The sequence below is a fragment of the Saccopteryx bilineata genome, chromosome 6, assembly GCF_036850765.1.
Source record: "Saccopteryx bilineata isolate mSacBil1 chromosome 6, mSacBil1_pri_phased_curated, whole genome shotgun sequence".
NCBI classification, from domain to species: domain Eukaryota; kingdom Metazoa; phylum Chordata; class Mammalia; order Chiroptera; family Emballonuridae; genus Saccopteryx; species Saccopteryx bilineata.
In genome coordinates this window covers 193,497,120-193,514,449 of record NC_089495.1, presented here as the reverse complement: position 1 = coordinate 193,514,449, position 17,330 = coordinate 193,497,120, and the positions used below count along the sequence as shown (strand labels likewise).

The 17,330-nt window shown below is 41.9% G+C and overlaps 1 protein-coding gene across 3 annotated transcripts in view; it reads left to right on the top strand.

Annotated features, from left to right (window-relative positions):
- The first annotated feature begins 9,882 nt into the window (after window positions 1-9,882).
- NCOA3 (nuclear receptor coactivator 3) overlaps window positions 9,883-17,330 on the top strand; it is a 112,349-nt gene continuing 104,901 nt past the window's right edge. For 2 of the 3 annotated variants that reach the window (XM_066235837.1, XM_066235833.1), the window contains exon 1: window positions 9,888-10,016. The gene's annotated coding sequence lies outside the window, so the exon portion shown is untranslated. Of the gene's footprint in view, window positions 10,017-17,330 lie in introns of all 3 variants that reach the window. The other variant, XM_066235836.1, reaches the window with a different exon arrangement.

Below are 17,330 nucleotides of genomic sequence, written 5' to 3'. Positions count from 1 at the left end.
GATTCTGCAATCCAGTTGATTGATAATAGCCAGAGGGTGTTTGTTTGCATTTCTATTTTTTTTTTTAAACCTAGAATCTTGGCTGACACATTCACCCTTGGCGTAAATATTGTTTTCATGCCTCAACACATCCATTCCTCCAATGTTCCTACTCTATAATTACTAAATAATTAGAAGAGGGTTTATCCTTTTAAATAAGCTCACTGTCATCACTTTAAAAATGAAATTCAGGCCTGACCTGTGGTGGCGCAGTGGATAAAGCATCGACCTGGAAATGCTGAGGTCGCCGGTTCGAAACCCTGGGCTTGCCTGGTCAAGGCACATATGGGAGTTGATGCTTCCAGCTCCTCCCTTCCTTCTCTCTCTCTGTCTCTGCTCTCTGTCTCTCCCTCTCCTCTCTAAAATGAATAAATAAATAAATAAATAAATAAAACTATAGAATAATCAACTGTCTGTGCAAACATAAAAAAATATCTTTAAAAAAAAAAATGAACTTCATTTAAAAAAAGAAAGTATAATTCCAGGGCTAGGGTCAGCCAACCTATACAAGCACTGAGACACCATGTGATGGGATACCATGCAGCCAGTGACACATAATGAAACTGCCCTACATGTTCTAGTATGAAAAGATCCCCCAGCTACCGGAAGTAACAAAATCAGGGGCAAAGCAGCGCATATATAGTATGTGCCATTATTCGTGTTAAAAAAATTTACGTATATGGATAGATGTGTATTTATTTATAATTGCATCTCTTAAATAACACCTAAGAAATTGGTAATAGTGCTTGTCTTTGGGAGAGATCTTGGGTGGCCAAGGGACTGTATCTTTGTAGAATTGAAAAAGAAAGACAAAAGGGAAGAAAGAAAAGGAGGAGGAAAGGAAGAAATGTAACAAACATCTCCAAGCCAAGGTGGGAAGATTTTACTCAAGAGGAGCTAGTCTTCACATTTATCCCTCACTAGAGGAGCAGAAGTGACGATTAAATTGGTTTCTCAAAGTTGCCATCTCCCAGACCAGCGACTTCCCAATGACAGCCATGCCCACTTCTCGCTTGAATTTGTACTTGAGGAGGGGGTACTGGGTACTCAGTTCTACATACTAAGCCTGCAGAAAGGTTTGAGGTTATGAAACAGAAAGTGGAGGACAAACGTTTCACCTTCCCTGTTCTGTGCCTTTAAACATTTGACTCTGAATCACTGTGACAAATATATTTCACATTGTGATTCAGTATTCACACCTCTATATATACTTGAGATAAAAAATTTAAGAAACAATACATACTATGTGAAATCCACTGGACTGTCTGGTAAAATTCCATTACAGGTTTTAAAAAACAGTGGTCAAGTCCCATAACGTTGATTTCTGGACCGTAGTTGAGTATTGACCCACCATCTGGAACAACAGCATTGTCTCATGAAGCCAATGCCAGGAATCCCTTTTGGAGACACTGATTTGGCCATCTCCAAGGATGTGCTTTCACATCTGAACCAAAAAACTGCATCCAGGCTTGGTAATTTTTCCGTTTCAAGACTCTGAGCTGCCTTGATCCAAAACACTGTCATTGTTAGACAACTTCTTTGTCTCCCCCATGGCCCCTCTTATCCCATCCCTCTGCTAGTGCTGGGAAGCTCCTCAGCTTGATGACACACTGAGCTCATTTGAGAGTTCATTAAAGGGATCTCTACTTCCCTCTTTATCTTTTGTGATTACTAGTACCTATTAACAAGGAAACTCATTTGTAACAGTCAAGATATGAACCAACCTGAATGTCTGCTAATAACATCCACAGACTTATTATAACAGTTGCTTAAAAAAGCAGGATAGTTTTCTAGGAAACTTATCATAAGGTCCTTGTGGGATAATTTCCATGATACATATTAAGTGATAAAACAAGGGGCAAAACATTGTGGACGGTATGCTGTTGTTTGTGTAAGAAGCAACACACATATAAGGTTGTATAGGCATAGAATATTCCTGGGAGACAAGTAAGACACTAATGGCAACGGTGTCCCTGGAAACAAGAGGATTGGAGAACAGGGGTGGGGAGAAACTTACTTTTCACTGTTTACTTTTTTTACATACCTTTTGAATTTCTACCATTGTTTTTAAAAGATTTCCTTTTCATGTCTCTGAACAAGATATGAAGATTATAATTTCACAATTGCATGAACTACAATGGGCTTTTAAAAAAATAACAGCTTTATTGAGATATGATTCACAAGCCATAAAATTCATTGTTTCAAAGTGTACACGTCAGTGTTTTTTTAGCATATCCACAGAGTCACACAGCCATCATCACAATCTAATTTCAGAATGTTTTCATCATCCTCTAGAGAAACCCTGCACACCTCTGTAAAGCCAGTAGCCACAGTCACCATCACAGCCGCCTGGCCCATGCAGGTTCACATTAGATTCGGACAGACGGTAATGAAACAACGGAGCCAGGAACTGATGGGCCATTACCTTTAATCCTAGCTTGCACCGGCGGGCAAGTAAAAACACACACTGGGCTCCAAAACCCACTCATTCAGTGTTCACAAAGCTACTGACTTATCCGAGTTTCCTAGAATCAAAGGTTTCTAGCTCACTAGCCTTATTCACCTCTGTTCCCCATCTCCTTCTTTCTCCCTGCACAAACTCTGCACAAACTGGTTTCTCCTCCAGCATTCTGCCATCTTGGCTACTTCTCCTGGCCTCCTCCACATGGCCTTTCTCTGCTCTCCTCTCTAATGCTAATCTCAGGAATTGAGAGAGAGCAAGCTCCTGGTCTGCCCCACTTTATAGTATAGAAATCAAAACCCTTAATCCAATATACAAACAAGGAAGTCTCTGATACAAAGTCACTTATCTGAGGCATAATGGGATTCCTCATGAGGGTGCACCACCCTACATCACAAAGGGTCTTAGTTTTAAGACTAAGCCTTAGGCTATAAGAATCCTACCTGTTTACAGCCTGTCCCCCCACATCCAATGCAAACTATAAGCAAGCAAATATATATATATCATATTTACAAACTTATTTGACCAACAACCCCCATAGCCAAAATTCTCAGCCCCCCATCCTCCCAGCTCTAGGCAACCACTAATCTACTGGACACTTCATATAAATAGAATTATATAATACATGACTGACTTCTTTCGCCTAGCTTTATGTTTTCAGGGTTCACCCATGTTATAGCATATATCAGTACTTTGCTCCTTTTTACTGTGTAATAATATTCCATTGTGTACCTAGACCACATTTCTTTAATCCTTCACAGTTGATTGTCATTTGGGTTGTATATGAATAATGTTGCTATGAACATTTCTGTGCAGGTTTTTAAAATTTTTTGATTGATTTTAGAGAGAGAGGAATGGAGGGGGAGAGAGAGAGAGAGAGAGAGAGAGAGAAATATTGATTTGTTGTTCCACTTATTTATGCATTCTTTGGTTGATTCTTTTTTTTTTTTTTTTTTCTTTTTCATTTTTCTGAAGCTGGAAACAGGGAGAGACAGTCAGACAGACTCCCGCATGCGCCCGACCGGGATCCACCCGGCACGCCCACCAGGGGCGACGCTCTGCCCACCAGGGGGCGATGCTCTGCCCATCCTGGGCGTCGCCATGTTGCGACCAGAGCCACTCTAGCGCCTGGGGCAGAGGCCACAGAGCCATCCCCAGCGCCCGGGCCATCTTTGCTCCAATGGAGCCTTGGCTGCGGGAGGGGAAGAGAGAGACAGAGAGGAAAGCGTGGCGGAGGGGTGGAGAAGCAAATGGGCGCTTCTCCTGTGTGCCCTGGCCGGGAATCGAACCCGGGTCCTCCGCACGCTAGGCCGACGCTCTACCGCTGAGCCAACCGGCCAGGGCCTCTTTGGTTGATTCTTGTAGGTGCCCTGACCGGGGATGGAACCCGCAGCTGTGGCATGTCAGGATGACACTCTCAACCAACTGAGCTACCCAGCTGGGGTGCAGGTTTTTGTTTTGACAGATATTTTAAATTCTCTTGGGTATATACCTAGGAATGAAACTTCCGGGGTCATATGGTTTAACATTTTTGAAGAGCTACCAGACTGTTTTCCAAAATGGCCACACGAATTCACAGTCTACCAGCAACGTACACGAAAGCTCCACTTTCTCCTCATCTTTGCCAACACTTTAAAAAATCTGCTTAGCCTTCCTACCATGGGTAGTACAATGGTAGTAAATTAATTTTAAGCATTTGGTAGCAAATTATTTTTTTCTTAAGGCAAATACATTTAATAAGTAAACCTCAGAAAAAAAAAAGTGAGTTGAGCTTAAGATTTGTCTAGCTGTGGAGAGTCATTTGCAGGTTGCAGGGACAGGCGAGTCTGTTGCAGCCAGCCCAGGGGCCAATTTCAGCTGGCTTGTGTACCACCTGTGGCACAGAAACCACAGGTCGCCAAAACTTGATCTAAGTTTCAAGTAAGAGGCATGAACATGGTTACTCTGGGTTGAAAGGCTCAGGCTGCTTCTCACTACCCCAACTTTGCCTTAAATGTGATTCTTTGCAGTTATTTCCCCCTATTAATTGAAGCAACAAATAAAGCATTCAGTGCTCTAAATTTCTTCAGTCTGTCTGTGTGTCTGACACCCCGTCAGCTGTGTGTCCTAGCCAGGGAATGGAATGGTTCAGAGTACAGCCTGGGGGTGGAGCCTGGACCGGTGCCAGCTCATTTTCAGATTAGGTGTTTCGAAACCGAGTTTCAGCCATGTGCAGAGTTTAGTATCCACCTGAGCAATCTATTTTCACTTGCAGGGAAATTGCAGACTGTAATAACTATAATGAGGCAAAATGGAGGAAAAAGCAGGAAATTGTAACTAACCTTTGGATATTAATCCCTGCAAACCCCCAGTTTGAAACTGCCATACATAATCATTGTTAACATTTATTGTGGGTGTACTTCGTGCTTGACACCATTCTCAGGGCTTTTAGTATTGTTTTAGTTAATCCTCATTATAGCCCTATGAAATAGTATTATTATTACTGTGGTTTCCATTTTAGGAAATGGAGGCACAGAAAGTTTAAGTAACCAGCCATTATCACACAGATTTATAAGTAGCAGAACCAGCTGAGCAAGTCAGGCCGAGTGCCAAAGCCCACAGTTTTAACTACTAGGACATATTGTCACACAATAAAAGAGGGAAGAATGAAGGGGACCGTGAGAGGGACAGGGACAGAAGCAAAGCCTTTGGGCTGGACCAGACAACTGAGAAGCATTCACTCATCCACTAATGGTTGAGATAGTAAATGCTTGGACTCCTAGATTCTCTTGCAGCTAGGGGTAACTATATATAGCCCATATCTCCACTATAATCAGAAGTACGGAGACATTTGCTTTGGGGGGTGGAGGATAGTGAGGAGAAAGGGAAATTTTGGGAAACAATTTTATATCTAAAAAAACAGAGATACAATGTCTTTCTTGAACCTATTCATTCTTTTGCTTCCTGCATTTGGACTTTTCTTTTAAAAATTGCTTTTAGAAAGAGAGGAAGGGAGAAAGGGAGAGAGAGAAACATTGACTTGTTGTTCCACTTATCCATGCATTCATTTGTTAATTACTGAACGTGCCCTGACCAGAGACTGAACCCACAACCATGGTAATGACACTCTAACCAATCGAGCTACCTGGCTAGGGCTGCATTTGGACTTGATTTTAAGTGGATGTGATCATTCAGCTGTGGCAGCCATCTTGAATCCATGAGGCTAAACTAAGGACAGAAAGCCAATATACTGAAGATGGTGGGGCAGAAGGTCCTTGATGAATAGACTCTGGAACTGCCTACTTCTAGACATGTTATGTACAACAATTAAATATCCTCATTGTTTATGTGTCTGTGCAGAGGCAGTAAAGCATAATAGTTAAGAATATGAGCTTGTGAGCCTGGGTTTATATCCTGATGCTACTAGCTTGGTAGCTCATACCCTTGGGCAAGTTACTTGTTCAATGCCTCCATTTACTCATCTGTCAAATGGAGGTAATAAAAGACCCACAACAGAAAATTTGCAAGACTAATGCAAGAAACACCTGTGTATCCTGAACCTAGATTTACTAATTGAAAAATGATTGCCACATTTGCTTACATGCATCTGTGCGTATTTTTGTTTTCATCTGCATTATCTGAGAGTAAATTGTAGGCAGGCTGGTTAGCATTATCGTCAGTGTGGTAGCCTGTTACTTGCATATATAACGTGTGACCCAAACTAGACCATTTGGACAAATTCCTTTTTTTAATTTGAATCTTGGTATAAGGTGATGAGAAAATAAAATAATGTGATTTATCTTTTCTAGATTTACTGCTGGTCCCAGATAAAATGTTTAGGATCTTTTTTTCATCTGGTTCCTGACGTTTCCAGGCCTGGTCCTTCAGTTTTCCTTTTGACTCTGTGAGTTCTTACATATCATCCTACTATATTCCAGAATCTTTTGTTGTTGCTTGCAACCCAAGAACCCTAACTGGCACAGTTGCCTTTGAGGAAGTAAGCACCCATCAGGGGAGCATGAAGCAGAGACTTTCTCAGTCAGAGATGATGTAGATAGAATCATTTTTGGAGGGCTTTGGTTAGGAGACCCTCTAATCTCATCCTCACATAGTGTTTTCTGGGCCAAGCTCGTTTTATTGGGGTAATTTCAAAATTTGACTACTCTCCCTATCAACTGAAAGTTCTCAGCCACAGTTTAACAAAAGTCCATGATTTTGTAGAGTGTTTCAGTTATCAATTGCCGATAACAAACCACTGAAAAACTTAGTGGCTTAAAGACCAACCATTTTTTTTATGTCTCATGATATTGTAGGTTGACTAAGCCCAGTGGGTATTGGGTGGTTCATTTGTTGCCGATGTTGGTGGTGGGGGCTGTAGTTACCTAAGGCCTCTAGGAACTGGAATGGAATATGCAAGAAGGTTGACTCACTGGAATGTTCAAGAAGGCTGGTAGTTACTACTGGCCCTTTCCTGGGATTTTCCCTGGGGATGTTGACTAGAATGCCTTAATTTTTCTCTATGTGTCATGGGCTTCTTATATCATGGCCGTTATCTTAAGGCATTGGCTTGAAAGTCCCACCACATAATTCCCACCCTTTCCATTGGTGAAGTAGTTACAGAGCAACAGCAACTCAAGGAAGAGGCAAGAAAGTTTCCCTCTTGATGGAGGACTGGCTCATGCAAACAGGGAGGAAGGAATGATGGCAGGCAGCTTCCCAGGCTATTAATAGACAGCGGCAGTCATCAGGCTTAGATTTTACATCCAGAGGAGTGTTTCCCAGTTGTCATTCAGCCTGGGACCATGTGCAGGTTTCATCAAAACACTGCTCAAGTCAGCACAGAAGTTTGCTTCTTCCTGGAAGCCTTCTCTGATACTCCTGGAGTTAGAGGTCTGTCCATGGGTCTCCCACAACTTGTAAATATATATATATTATTTAATTATTAATATCAGTTATACTTTTTGTCAACATATATACAAATTAATATGATAGAATTAATAAATTGATTTTCTTTTTTTCTTCTTCCTTCCTCCCCTCATTTTTTCTTCCTTCTTTCTTTTCTTCCACATATATTTATTAAGTGTCTACTATAGGCCAGACACTAATCTAGGTGCTGGAGACACTTTGGTGAACTAAACAAGTCTAGTGAGGGAAATGATTAAAAAAAATTCAAATACTGATAATTATTTTGAAGAAAATAAAGCAGGGTAATGTGACTCTGTGTGTGTGTGTGTGTAGTGTTTAGAAGATCTACCTGAGGAGGAGACATTTCAGAAGAAATCTGAATGACAACAATAGGGAGCAAGCCAGGAAGAAAAATTTAGACAGCAAAGGGAACAGCAAAGTGAAAGACCCTGAGGCAGGAGCATGAATGGTATGTTGAGGAAACATCAGGAATGTTGGCATCTGGCATGGGGTAAGAAATGAGAAAAGATACGTATTACTTGAGATCAGATTAGACAGCAGAGAACAAATCAGTTCGGGTCTGGGTTTTATCCCAAATGCAATGGGATGCCATTGGAACATGTTCAGGTTGGAAGTGACATAATTTATGATTTTTCAAAGATCCCTCTAGCTACTGTGTGGCTAGTGGCTTATACTAACACTAATGGAAGAAGCAAGGTGAGCAGCAAAGGAACAGGTACAGTTTTTCGGGGGAAAGGTCATACAGGACCTCAGTATTTCAGCTCTGGATTCTTAACATCTAACGTAATATTATTATCTGTTGTGTGATGAATGCCCATGCAACCAATATTGAGTGAGCTCATAGTATTGCCAACCTCTGTAGTGAGTGCTAAGACCATATCCCAGAACAAAAGAAACAAAAGCCAACCTCATGGAGCTTTCATTCTAGTGAGAAAAAAAGTAATATATACCATAAGTAAACAAAGATATATAATGTTTCCAATGATAAAAAGTGCTATGAAGATAAATGAAACAGGGAAGAGGGGTAGGAAAAGCTGAGATTGGAATGAGTGGGAACTTAAAATGGAGACATTAGGGAAGGCCTCACTGAAGAAGTGACATTTGGACAATGACCATGGGTAGATGAGAGGGTGAGAGACTTGATTCTTCTGGAAAAAAAGTGAACAAGGCAGAGAAATAGCAAGTGCAAGGTCTCTGAGGCCAGAGTGTGCTAGGCATGCTGGAGGGACCCTAAGGAGTCTAGTGTACCTAAAATACAATAGTGAATGGACAAGAAGTGGGTGAAGAGCCTAGAAAAGGGAGAGGAGGGGGAGAAACAGTTTGTGTGGGGCTTTGCTGGTAACTGCAAAGATTTTGGAGGAGAGACATTAAGAGACTTGGTTTTTACCAGGATCCCTCTAGTTGCTATGTTGAGAACAGACTCCAGGATGCAAGGGAGGAAATGGAAGCAGGGAGCAAGGTACTACTGCAAAGCCCAGGTGGGAAATGGTAGTGGTGGAGCTAGTAAGTGGTTAGTTATTTCATTGTCTTCACACTCAAGACGTTTAATACGGATTCAGTATTATTTTCTAATATAGAGTCCATTTTTAAAATCCCCCCAAAGTTATTTTTGCATTAAAAAAAAAACAACCACCCCAAACTTGGATCCAATCAAGTTCACATAGTGCATTTGGTTTCTAACTCTTTCATATTTTGATATTTTTAAGAGTCCAAGCTAGGTGTTTTGTAGTATGTGCCACATTCTGGATTTGACTGATTGTTTTTTCATAGTTTTATTCAGTTTAGATTTTTTTCTGTGTGTGTGACAAGAATACTGTGGGGGTGATGCCCTCACCATTGCATCTTATGGGGAGACACATGATTGGTGGTGCTAAGTGGTGGGGATTGATGACCGATCACTTGATTCAAGTGTTGTCAGCAGCTCTCTCTACAGTAAAGTAGGTATTCCCCTGTTCTAATTGATAAGTACTCTGCTTCATGATACTTTGGTACTGAATAGACAGTGAATATCCTACAGCCCGGCATGCGTTCACCCAGTGACTTTAGCATCTAATGAACAGTCCCGCGGCTCCTGACCTTGTGCCTCAGTTTGCTCCTCGGAACAATGAGGATAATAATAGTCCCTAACGGATGCTCAGGGATGATTGTTTTAAGGATCAGTGCTTGCACACAATAAACACTCAATAAGAATTAGATATTACTGGAAGAAGGCAAGTATGAAAAAAATTAAGAACAGGAGTAGGGTTGCATTCCAGTTCTTCTGACCCCGCTGCAGCGCCCAGGTGGTAAGTGAGAAAACTGGCAGAGGGTCTTCGCCGCCACGCCCTCGCGCCGCGGAAGCCCGGCGGGGCAGAAGCAGGGGCAGGGGCAGGGGCACCCAGTGCCCAGGCCGCGCAAGGCCCCCTGGGACGGGTAGTGCTGGGCGTGGCCCCCGGACTACATATCCCGGCGGTCCCCGCGGCGCGGCTTCAGCCGCTGGCTCCTCAACCCCTCCACAGCGACGGCAGCAGCCGCGGCGGCTGAGTCGGTGGTGGTGGCGGCTGCGGCGGCTGCGGGCTGAGCAGCGAGTTTCCGATTTAAAGCTGAGCTGCGAGGAAAATGGCGGCGGGCGGTGAGTGGAGATAAAGGAGGAGCAGCAGCGGGAGAGGGGGTGGAGTGCGAGGAGGAGGGAAGAGGGCGAGTGCCCGGGGCTGCCTGCGAGCCGGCGGCTTGGGCTCCGCGGAGACAGCGAGGGGCGCGCCGAGCGGGGGGCGCGCTGAGCTAGTTTCGGGGTGTTGGGGCCACGCCGCTTACCCGCAGCCGGGGGCAGCCCGCGGCCGGAGGAGGGCAGTCAAAGCTGGGCGGCAGCCGGCTTGGGAGTCCGAGGGGTCCCCGCGGGGAGGGGTCACCCCGAGGAGTTGGGGGGGGCCCGGGGGCCCACCTTCCCCTCCTGTCCTTAAAGTTTTATCTCCCTTCTGCCTCCCCAGCCCTTGAGGGCGGCTTTTGGAAGCTGCCCGCATCCCCCTCTTCCCGCGGCCGTGGCTCCTTCGAGTTACTGGGAAGAATTAGGGGGCGGGGGCAGCCGCGCAGACCCCGGCCGACCCCCACTCAGCCTCCCAGTCGTACGTACTCGGGATGGGGTCGGATTTTGTTGCCCTGTTTACTGCTGCACTCAGGCATTTTTAATATTTTAACGAGAATTATCTGCGGAATTTCCATTTTGGGCATGGGTAGGTCCTCAGCAGTTTTCTCAGTAGAAAGGCGTTTTGCTACCTCTGGTGTGATGGCTGGGAAATGGCAAGTGGGGAAGTTAGTGGATACATTTCAGATTTCGCTGTTTCTATGTACTATTTCCTCCCTCTTCTTCGTTTCTCATCCTCTTACGGACATACATGCAGTTTGTGTTTTAAATAAACTGTTGGCCTTGCATAGATCTTTATAAAGCAAAAAACAAAAATACAATCGGAGTCGTTGGAAGGCTCAGTTGCTTCCCAGGCAGCTTGAGGGCACGCAGGGTGGAAAGTTAACCGAAAGAGCAGTTGTCACAGGGAGAGATCATCGTCCCCAGATCTCACTTAGCGGCGAGTTCGGGATTCCCAAGTGGAATGACACGAAAGGTCTGCGATTCTATCGAAGTCCAGACTACCCTCTCTCCCCCCCCCCCCCCACCGAAAGAGAAGACTTCCTTTTTGCAGTTTTTGAGCAGCGCTTCAAAGCCAAAGCTGTTTTTGTTATTAAGCCTGCTCCGTGAAGAAACAGGAAGGCGAGTACCAGCTGGCTTGCTGCAGTGGTTTTAAATGGGAGTTGAATGAGATGAGTGAGAGAGAGTGGTAGTAGTGTTGAGCGAGATTGCTGCATCTCCTTGATTTAAATGCCTGTCCTCGTAACTGGTTCCTGGCTGCGAGAAAGCTTCAGTGCTTGTTGCAGCAGGTTGTTTAGACTCTAGATAAGGGGGGGGGGGGGGGGCATAAGTCTTCAATGAATGCCGCATAAAGCAGTGTTAAATGGAAATCGGTAAGTTTGTGAACTCCTTGTTCTAATTATTGCTTGTTTTAGAATAGATTGTATCAGATATGATACCCATCTGGAAAGGTACAAAAACATTGAAAAATGAGTCTTTTACTCTAAACCTCTCCACCTTCTCTCTCCTAGGGGGCAATGGCTATTACTGGTTTCTAGAGCATGCTTGGTCTTTGGGGTAATTATTTTAAGGTTTTCATTTGAAGCACACCTCTGTTGAATACCAAAAGCAGGGAAGTAAAATGAATAGAAGAAAGGGAAAACGGGTGGGAATACTTTTTTTTTTTTTTTTACTGTGTTAAAAAAATGTTGACAGCTATTAGAACTTAGTGCTTATGTTGCTTTATCTACTAACACCTTTAAAGAAATAATAATCTGTGGGGCTTGAGGATGAAGAACCCTGCTGGGTTCATTGTTTGTATGTAAGACGAAGCCTCTCTAACATGTAAAATGATATTGAACACTATAGCTCCTGTCACTGGAGGTTGCTTCAGGTTCTGCATTTAAATGAGCAGCAATCTAGATTGCCTGTGATCCTAAATTATAGGAGTATTTTATGTATTGATAGAAATGACTTAATTGTTTAATCAGCATTAAAAAAAAAAGAAAACATATGCCAGCTTCTGGCAGATAGAAGTACATTTTGAATGTGAGGATCGTGGACTAAGTGGAAGCTGTGATGTTTCTAGAGCAGTTATAGGAAATGTTTCTACAATAAAAATATTTCTTAGCTACAGAGGATTTGAAAATGCAGAACAACTTGAATGTAATCAACAGGGTTTCTATTTTTATGTTTTAGTATGGTAGTTTTGAATTTACCAACACTAACAACTCATTAGAAAATTCAGTGATATTAGTTAGAGTTTAGGGTACTAAAGATTATATTAAACAATTTCACTGTATTTTGAAAGTGAGTATATTGTACATTTCCCCTCAGAATGAGAATTATTTCTATAAGTCACCTCCCATCATCTGAGCAAATAAGCTAGAATTCACACAATAGGAATAAGTGTACTGTTGGACTCGGGAGCCTTTTTCTAGGAGACATAGAAATAAAAAGTAGTTCTTTAAATGGTTACTTACTAATGCTTTCTTGATTGTCTTTTGAAATAAACTTCCTTACTATGTCAGGGACATACTACAGATAAGTTTTTTAAATGTAGTTCTTTGTGCATTAGCAGTATGATTTTAGAATAGTTCTTTTTAACTCAAAGACTACTTTGTTTTTGAGAAGTCCTTCAAAGGAATGATTAAAAAAATAAAAAATATTCAGTGAGAGGCAGGGAGGCAGAGACAGACTCCTGCATGTGCCAGGAGGGGGATCTACCCAGCAAGCAAGCACACTAAGGGGCGATGCTTTGCCTATCTGGGTATTGCTCTGTTGCTCAGCAACCAAGCTCTTCTTAGCACCTGAGGTGGAGGCTACAGAGCATCCTCAGTGCCCATGGCCAACTCACTTCAATTGAGCCATGGCTGCAGGAGGTGGGGGAGAGAGAGAAATGGAGAGAAGCAAGAGGGAGGGGGCGGGGTGGAGAAGTATATGGGCGCTTCTCCTGTGTGTCCTGACCGGAAATTGAACCCAAGACATCCACACGCCAGGCTGACCCTCTACCCCTGAATCAATCAGCCAGGGCCTAAAAAATTCTTATTTTAGTTTGGTCAGTGGGGTAAGATAAAAAATCACCCTAGTTTTCATTGGTATTAAGTGGCTTCAGGGTTTTTGTTTGCATTTTTTAAAGCTGTATAGTTTCAAACCATGGCCAGAGGATGTAGACTTTTTGGAAGACTTTTGATTTGTTGCGCATTTGGAATGAATATAGTCTGCAGGTGTTACTCATCTGCTCAGCAAAGGGATCACAATTTAACACAATTGTTACTCCTTTAATCATGATTGAAGAGGTATTGCAGTTTCTCATAGGTGAAACTAGACAGAACCTGTCCCAGTTTGGTTTGAATTATTTCTTAGTGAAGAATATTTCTTTCATTCTTTTTTTTTTTTTTTCTTTCTTTCTTTCATTCTTTTTTTTTTTTTTTTTTTTTTTTTTACAGAGTCAGAGAGAGGGATAGACAGGGAAAGACAGACAGGGATGGAGAGATGGAAAGCATCAATCATTAGTTTTTTGTTGCGCATTGCGACACCCTAGTTGTTCATTGATTGCTTTCTCATATGTGCCTTGATTGCGGGCCTTCAGCAGACCGTGTGACCCCTTGCTCGAGCCAGCGACCTTGGGTCCAAGCTGGTGAGCTTTGCTCAAACCAGATGAGCCCGTGCTCAACCTGGGTCCTCGGCATCCTAGTCCGATGCTCTATCCACTGTGCCACCGCCTGGTCAGGCAGAATATTTGTTATTTGTATTATTTAGTAGTTAGAGCTCTAGGAACAGAAAATGTAGTGTTGGGAATGCATGTTAATTTTTCTTTTTCCTCATAGTTCAGGTAAAAGAAATGGGTGACTGTTAGCTTAGATCCTCAGGGATAGCATTGAGATTGAGTGCTGCAGTAAACTAGGCATTTTCTCCCATTTTGAGTGTTTTTGGGAGTGTGGGAAGGAATTACAAAATGAACATTTCACAATTAAAGTGGAGGAGGTGCTTTATTGTAATGAGGCTTATTTCTGCACTTTGTTAATATTTGCTAGGTAAACTCATTTGGCCCGTTTGGTTTTCTCTCTCTTTTTAAAAAGATTTTATTAATTGATTTTACACAGTATGGGGGAAAGTAGTTGCTTCACTTGAGTTATTGGTTGCTTGTTGTATGTGCTTTGACAGGACAAACCTAGGGTTTTGAACTGGTGACCTCAGCATTCCAGTTCGACGATCTATCCACTGTACCACCACAGACCAGGCCCATGTGGTTTTCTGACAGGGTTTCTGGGAGATTATTATTCGGACTTATGGATGCAATTTATTCAGAGCCTAACCTTATTTTCAGCTCCCTAACAAATGATCTGGTTGACTTAAATTTAATCGCCTCTCCCTTTCCTACCTTCTGGTGAAGAGTTGTTAAATGAGCAGGAAAATGGCCAGAAGACACACAGCAGGAGTGGAAGGGGAGACATGCAATGGCTAGGAGGCTGGTTTATCCACAAGCTGGGTCATCTTCTTAGACTACCTGCTGTCAGTTCCCAGCTTTGTCAGCATTGACTCACTTTGGTAGGGTCTGCCGACCTAGGTCAGTTTACAGGGGGCAGTAAAGGTTTATTTCACTATCTGTAGTAAACTTTGTGGCTTAGAGGCAAAGGAAAGAAGTCTGACCCAAATGGTACACAGTCTTTACCTATTTCAAAGACTGTTCTAAAATTATTTTTATTTATTTATTCATGTTAGAGAAGAGAGAGAGAGAGAGATAGGAGGGGGGAGGAGCAGGAAGCGTCAACTCCCATATGTGCCTTGACCAGGCAAGCCCAGGGTTTTGAACCGGTGACCTCAGTGTTCCAGGTCGACACTTGATCCACTGCGCCACCACAGGTCAGGCCTCAAAGACTATTCTAAGAGCAAATAAACTACTACTTTTCTGTTTGCGCTTTTCCTTACTTTTCATTAGGAACATCTGCATCCTATTTTTTCTTTTCTGTTAATATTTTTTAATTGCCCAATTCTTTTTTTATTTCTTTTAGTTTTAAAGATTTTATTTATTGATTTTAGAGAGAGGAGAGGGGTGGGGGAGAACAGGAAGCATCACCTTGCAGAAGTTGCTCCTCGTATGTGCCTTGACCAGGCAAGCTTGGGGTTTCAAACCAGCGATCTCAGCGTTCTAGGTTGAAGCTGTATCCACTGAGCCACCACAGGTCAGGCTAAGTTCTTTAATGTTTAATTTCCTTGGTTAGAGGCTGTGAGGATTATGAAGCTGCACTTTTTGGAGACTTGACTGACTGGATTACTGAATTTAACTCTTCATCATCCACATCATGATGAAAGGAAATATTGGCCTGGGTATCACATAGCAATGGATAATCTGCTCCCTGGGGCTTTGCTTTTGGTAGCTGTGGCAGCTGAGTTGGAGTGGTAGATGGATAGATGGGAAGGGACTGCAGAAGTCAGCATAATCCTCAATTAGGATAAGCCTCATGGTTAATTGAATGTTAAGTGTACAGGTTAAATCCCATTATAACAAACTCCAGGGGAGTAGCTAAATTATTTTGTTGTACTGAGATTGAGTTGTATTTAATAACTGTTTAAAATAGGTTAGTCTTTTTGTGTTTGTTAAGGGATGTGGGAAAAGTTTTATTTATTGTAACAATTTGACAAGTTGTTCATGTTTTACCTTAATTTTTAATGCTTTTGCCTTTAAAAAGGAAAGAACCCATATTGAGCTGGGTGGATAATTTATGTAGCCCCTCCCTCTAATCCAGCGGTTCTCAACCTGTGGGTCGTGACCCACAGGTTGAGAACCGCTGCTCTAATCGAATAGCTACATAAGGTTTATCTTAATAACCAAATCATTTTGTTAGTAAGTACTACTGCTACCATCAAAGTGTGGTTAGAGGAAATGGGAATTGTCCCAGGTTTCCAGGTGACTACTGCTGGTAATTTTCTGCATTGACAACTTTTTAAAATAAATGAATGTACTTCATTTTAGTGTGAAGTTCCCTTTGTAAGTAATAATTAATGTAGCCCTTTCTATTCAATCCAATGTAGTTTGTGACCTTTAGATCTCTATATGGTGTTGTTAAAAAAAAATTGATGGCACTATTATAGTCTTTAAGATACTTCCATGTAGCTCTGGCCGAATGGCTCCATTGGTTAGAGCTTCGTCTCAAAACACAGAGGTTGGCAGTTTGATCCCTGGTCAGGACACATACAGGAACAGATCTGTGTTCCTATCTCACTTTCTATGGTCCCTTCCTCTCTGAAATCAATTAAAAAAATAGATACTTCCATATAAACGTGAAAATTTTCAGAAAGAGGATTAATATGCATGAGAAAATACTATTTCTGTGTTTGGCCAGAAATACATTCTTTCTGTTCTGTACTTTCAGATCACTTTTGCCAGATTTCCGACCTTTATATCCCACCTTTATAGCTAAGGCTGGTGTTTTTATTTCGTGTCGCATTTTGATTGGGTGCAGCAAGACATTTTCAAAGTCGTTCTCTGAAATGTACGTTCCATGAAGGAGGGAGAATCTGAAAGAGGGAATTTCAAACAACCCAAGCAGTGTTTTGAAAGTTTTCAAGTCTTGAGAATAATAACTAGTAGGCAGGAAGCCTGCAGTTGTATTGTGGTATTGTTCCTCCATCTTATGCATTTGAGAACTTGAGTACAAAAGAGAAGGCCCTAGGGAGGGGGAGAAAGGGTTTTAACAAAAAAGGTATGTGTGAGGGACTTTGAGAAAATATTCTTTGCTTTTCTGTTTTAAGTGAAATCTAAAACCAAATTATTTTTGCTTTGAGAGGAAATGTTTATCATAATCTAAATGTCTTAAACTGATATTTTTATAAATGATAGTTAATTGTTATTGTAATGTGTAGAGAGAACACAGTGATCATGTATTCAGTTTTAAAACAACTTAATAAAAAATTCACACATGAAAACCATTGAATATTTTTCTCCTTTGTTACCTAGTTAACATTATTTGTTAACTTGTTGTTTTGAAAAGAATACTTACCAGTGAAGAGTTGAGAATCATTTGTGAGCTTGTACTATAAGGTTTGTGCATTCAGTCTCTTTTTTTTTAGATTTATAAAACAGTGAGATGGAGTATGCTGTCTTCTAAAGTTTCTGATATTAATTAGATGAGCAGAATTTTTATTAAAGTTTTTGTTAAACATTAAGTGGATTAAGCTTTTTATACCAAATGTGAAGATGCAGGTGTCTGTGCTGACTCATGAGTTTGGGGACAGGATGACTTTGAGCTTCTGACTTCACTGTAGTATATCCTATGAACTGCAAAAAAATGTGTATGTGTGTGCGTGTGTGTATGAGAGAAA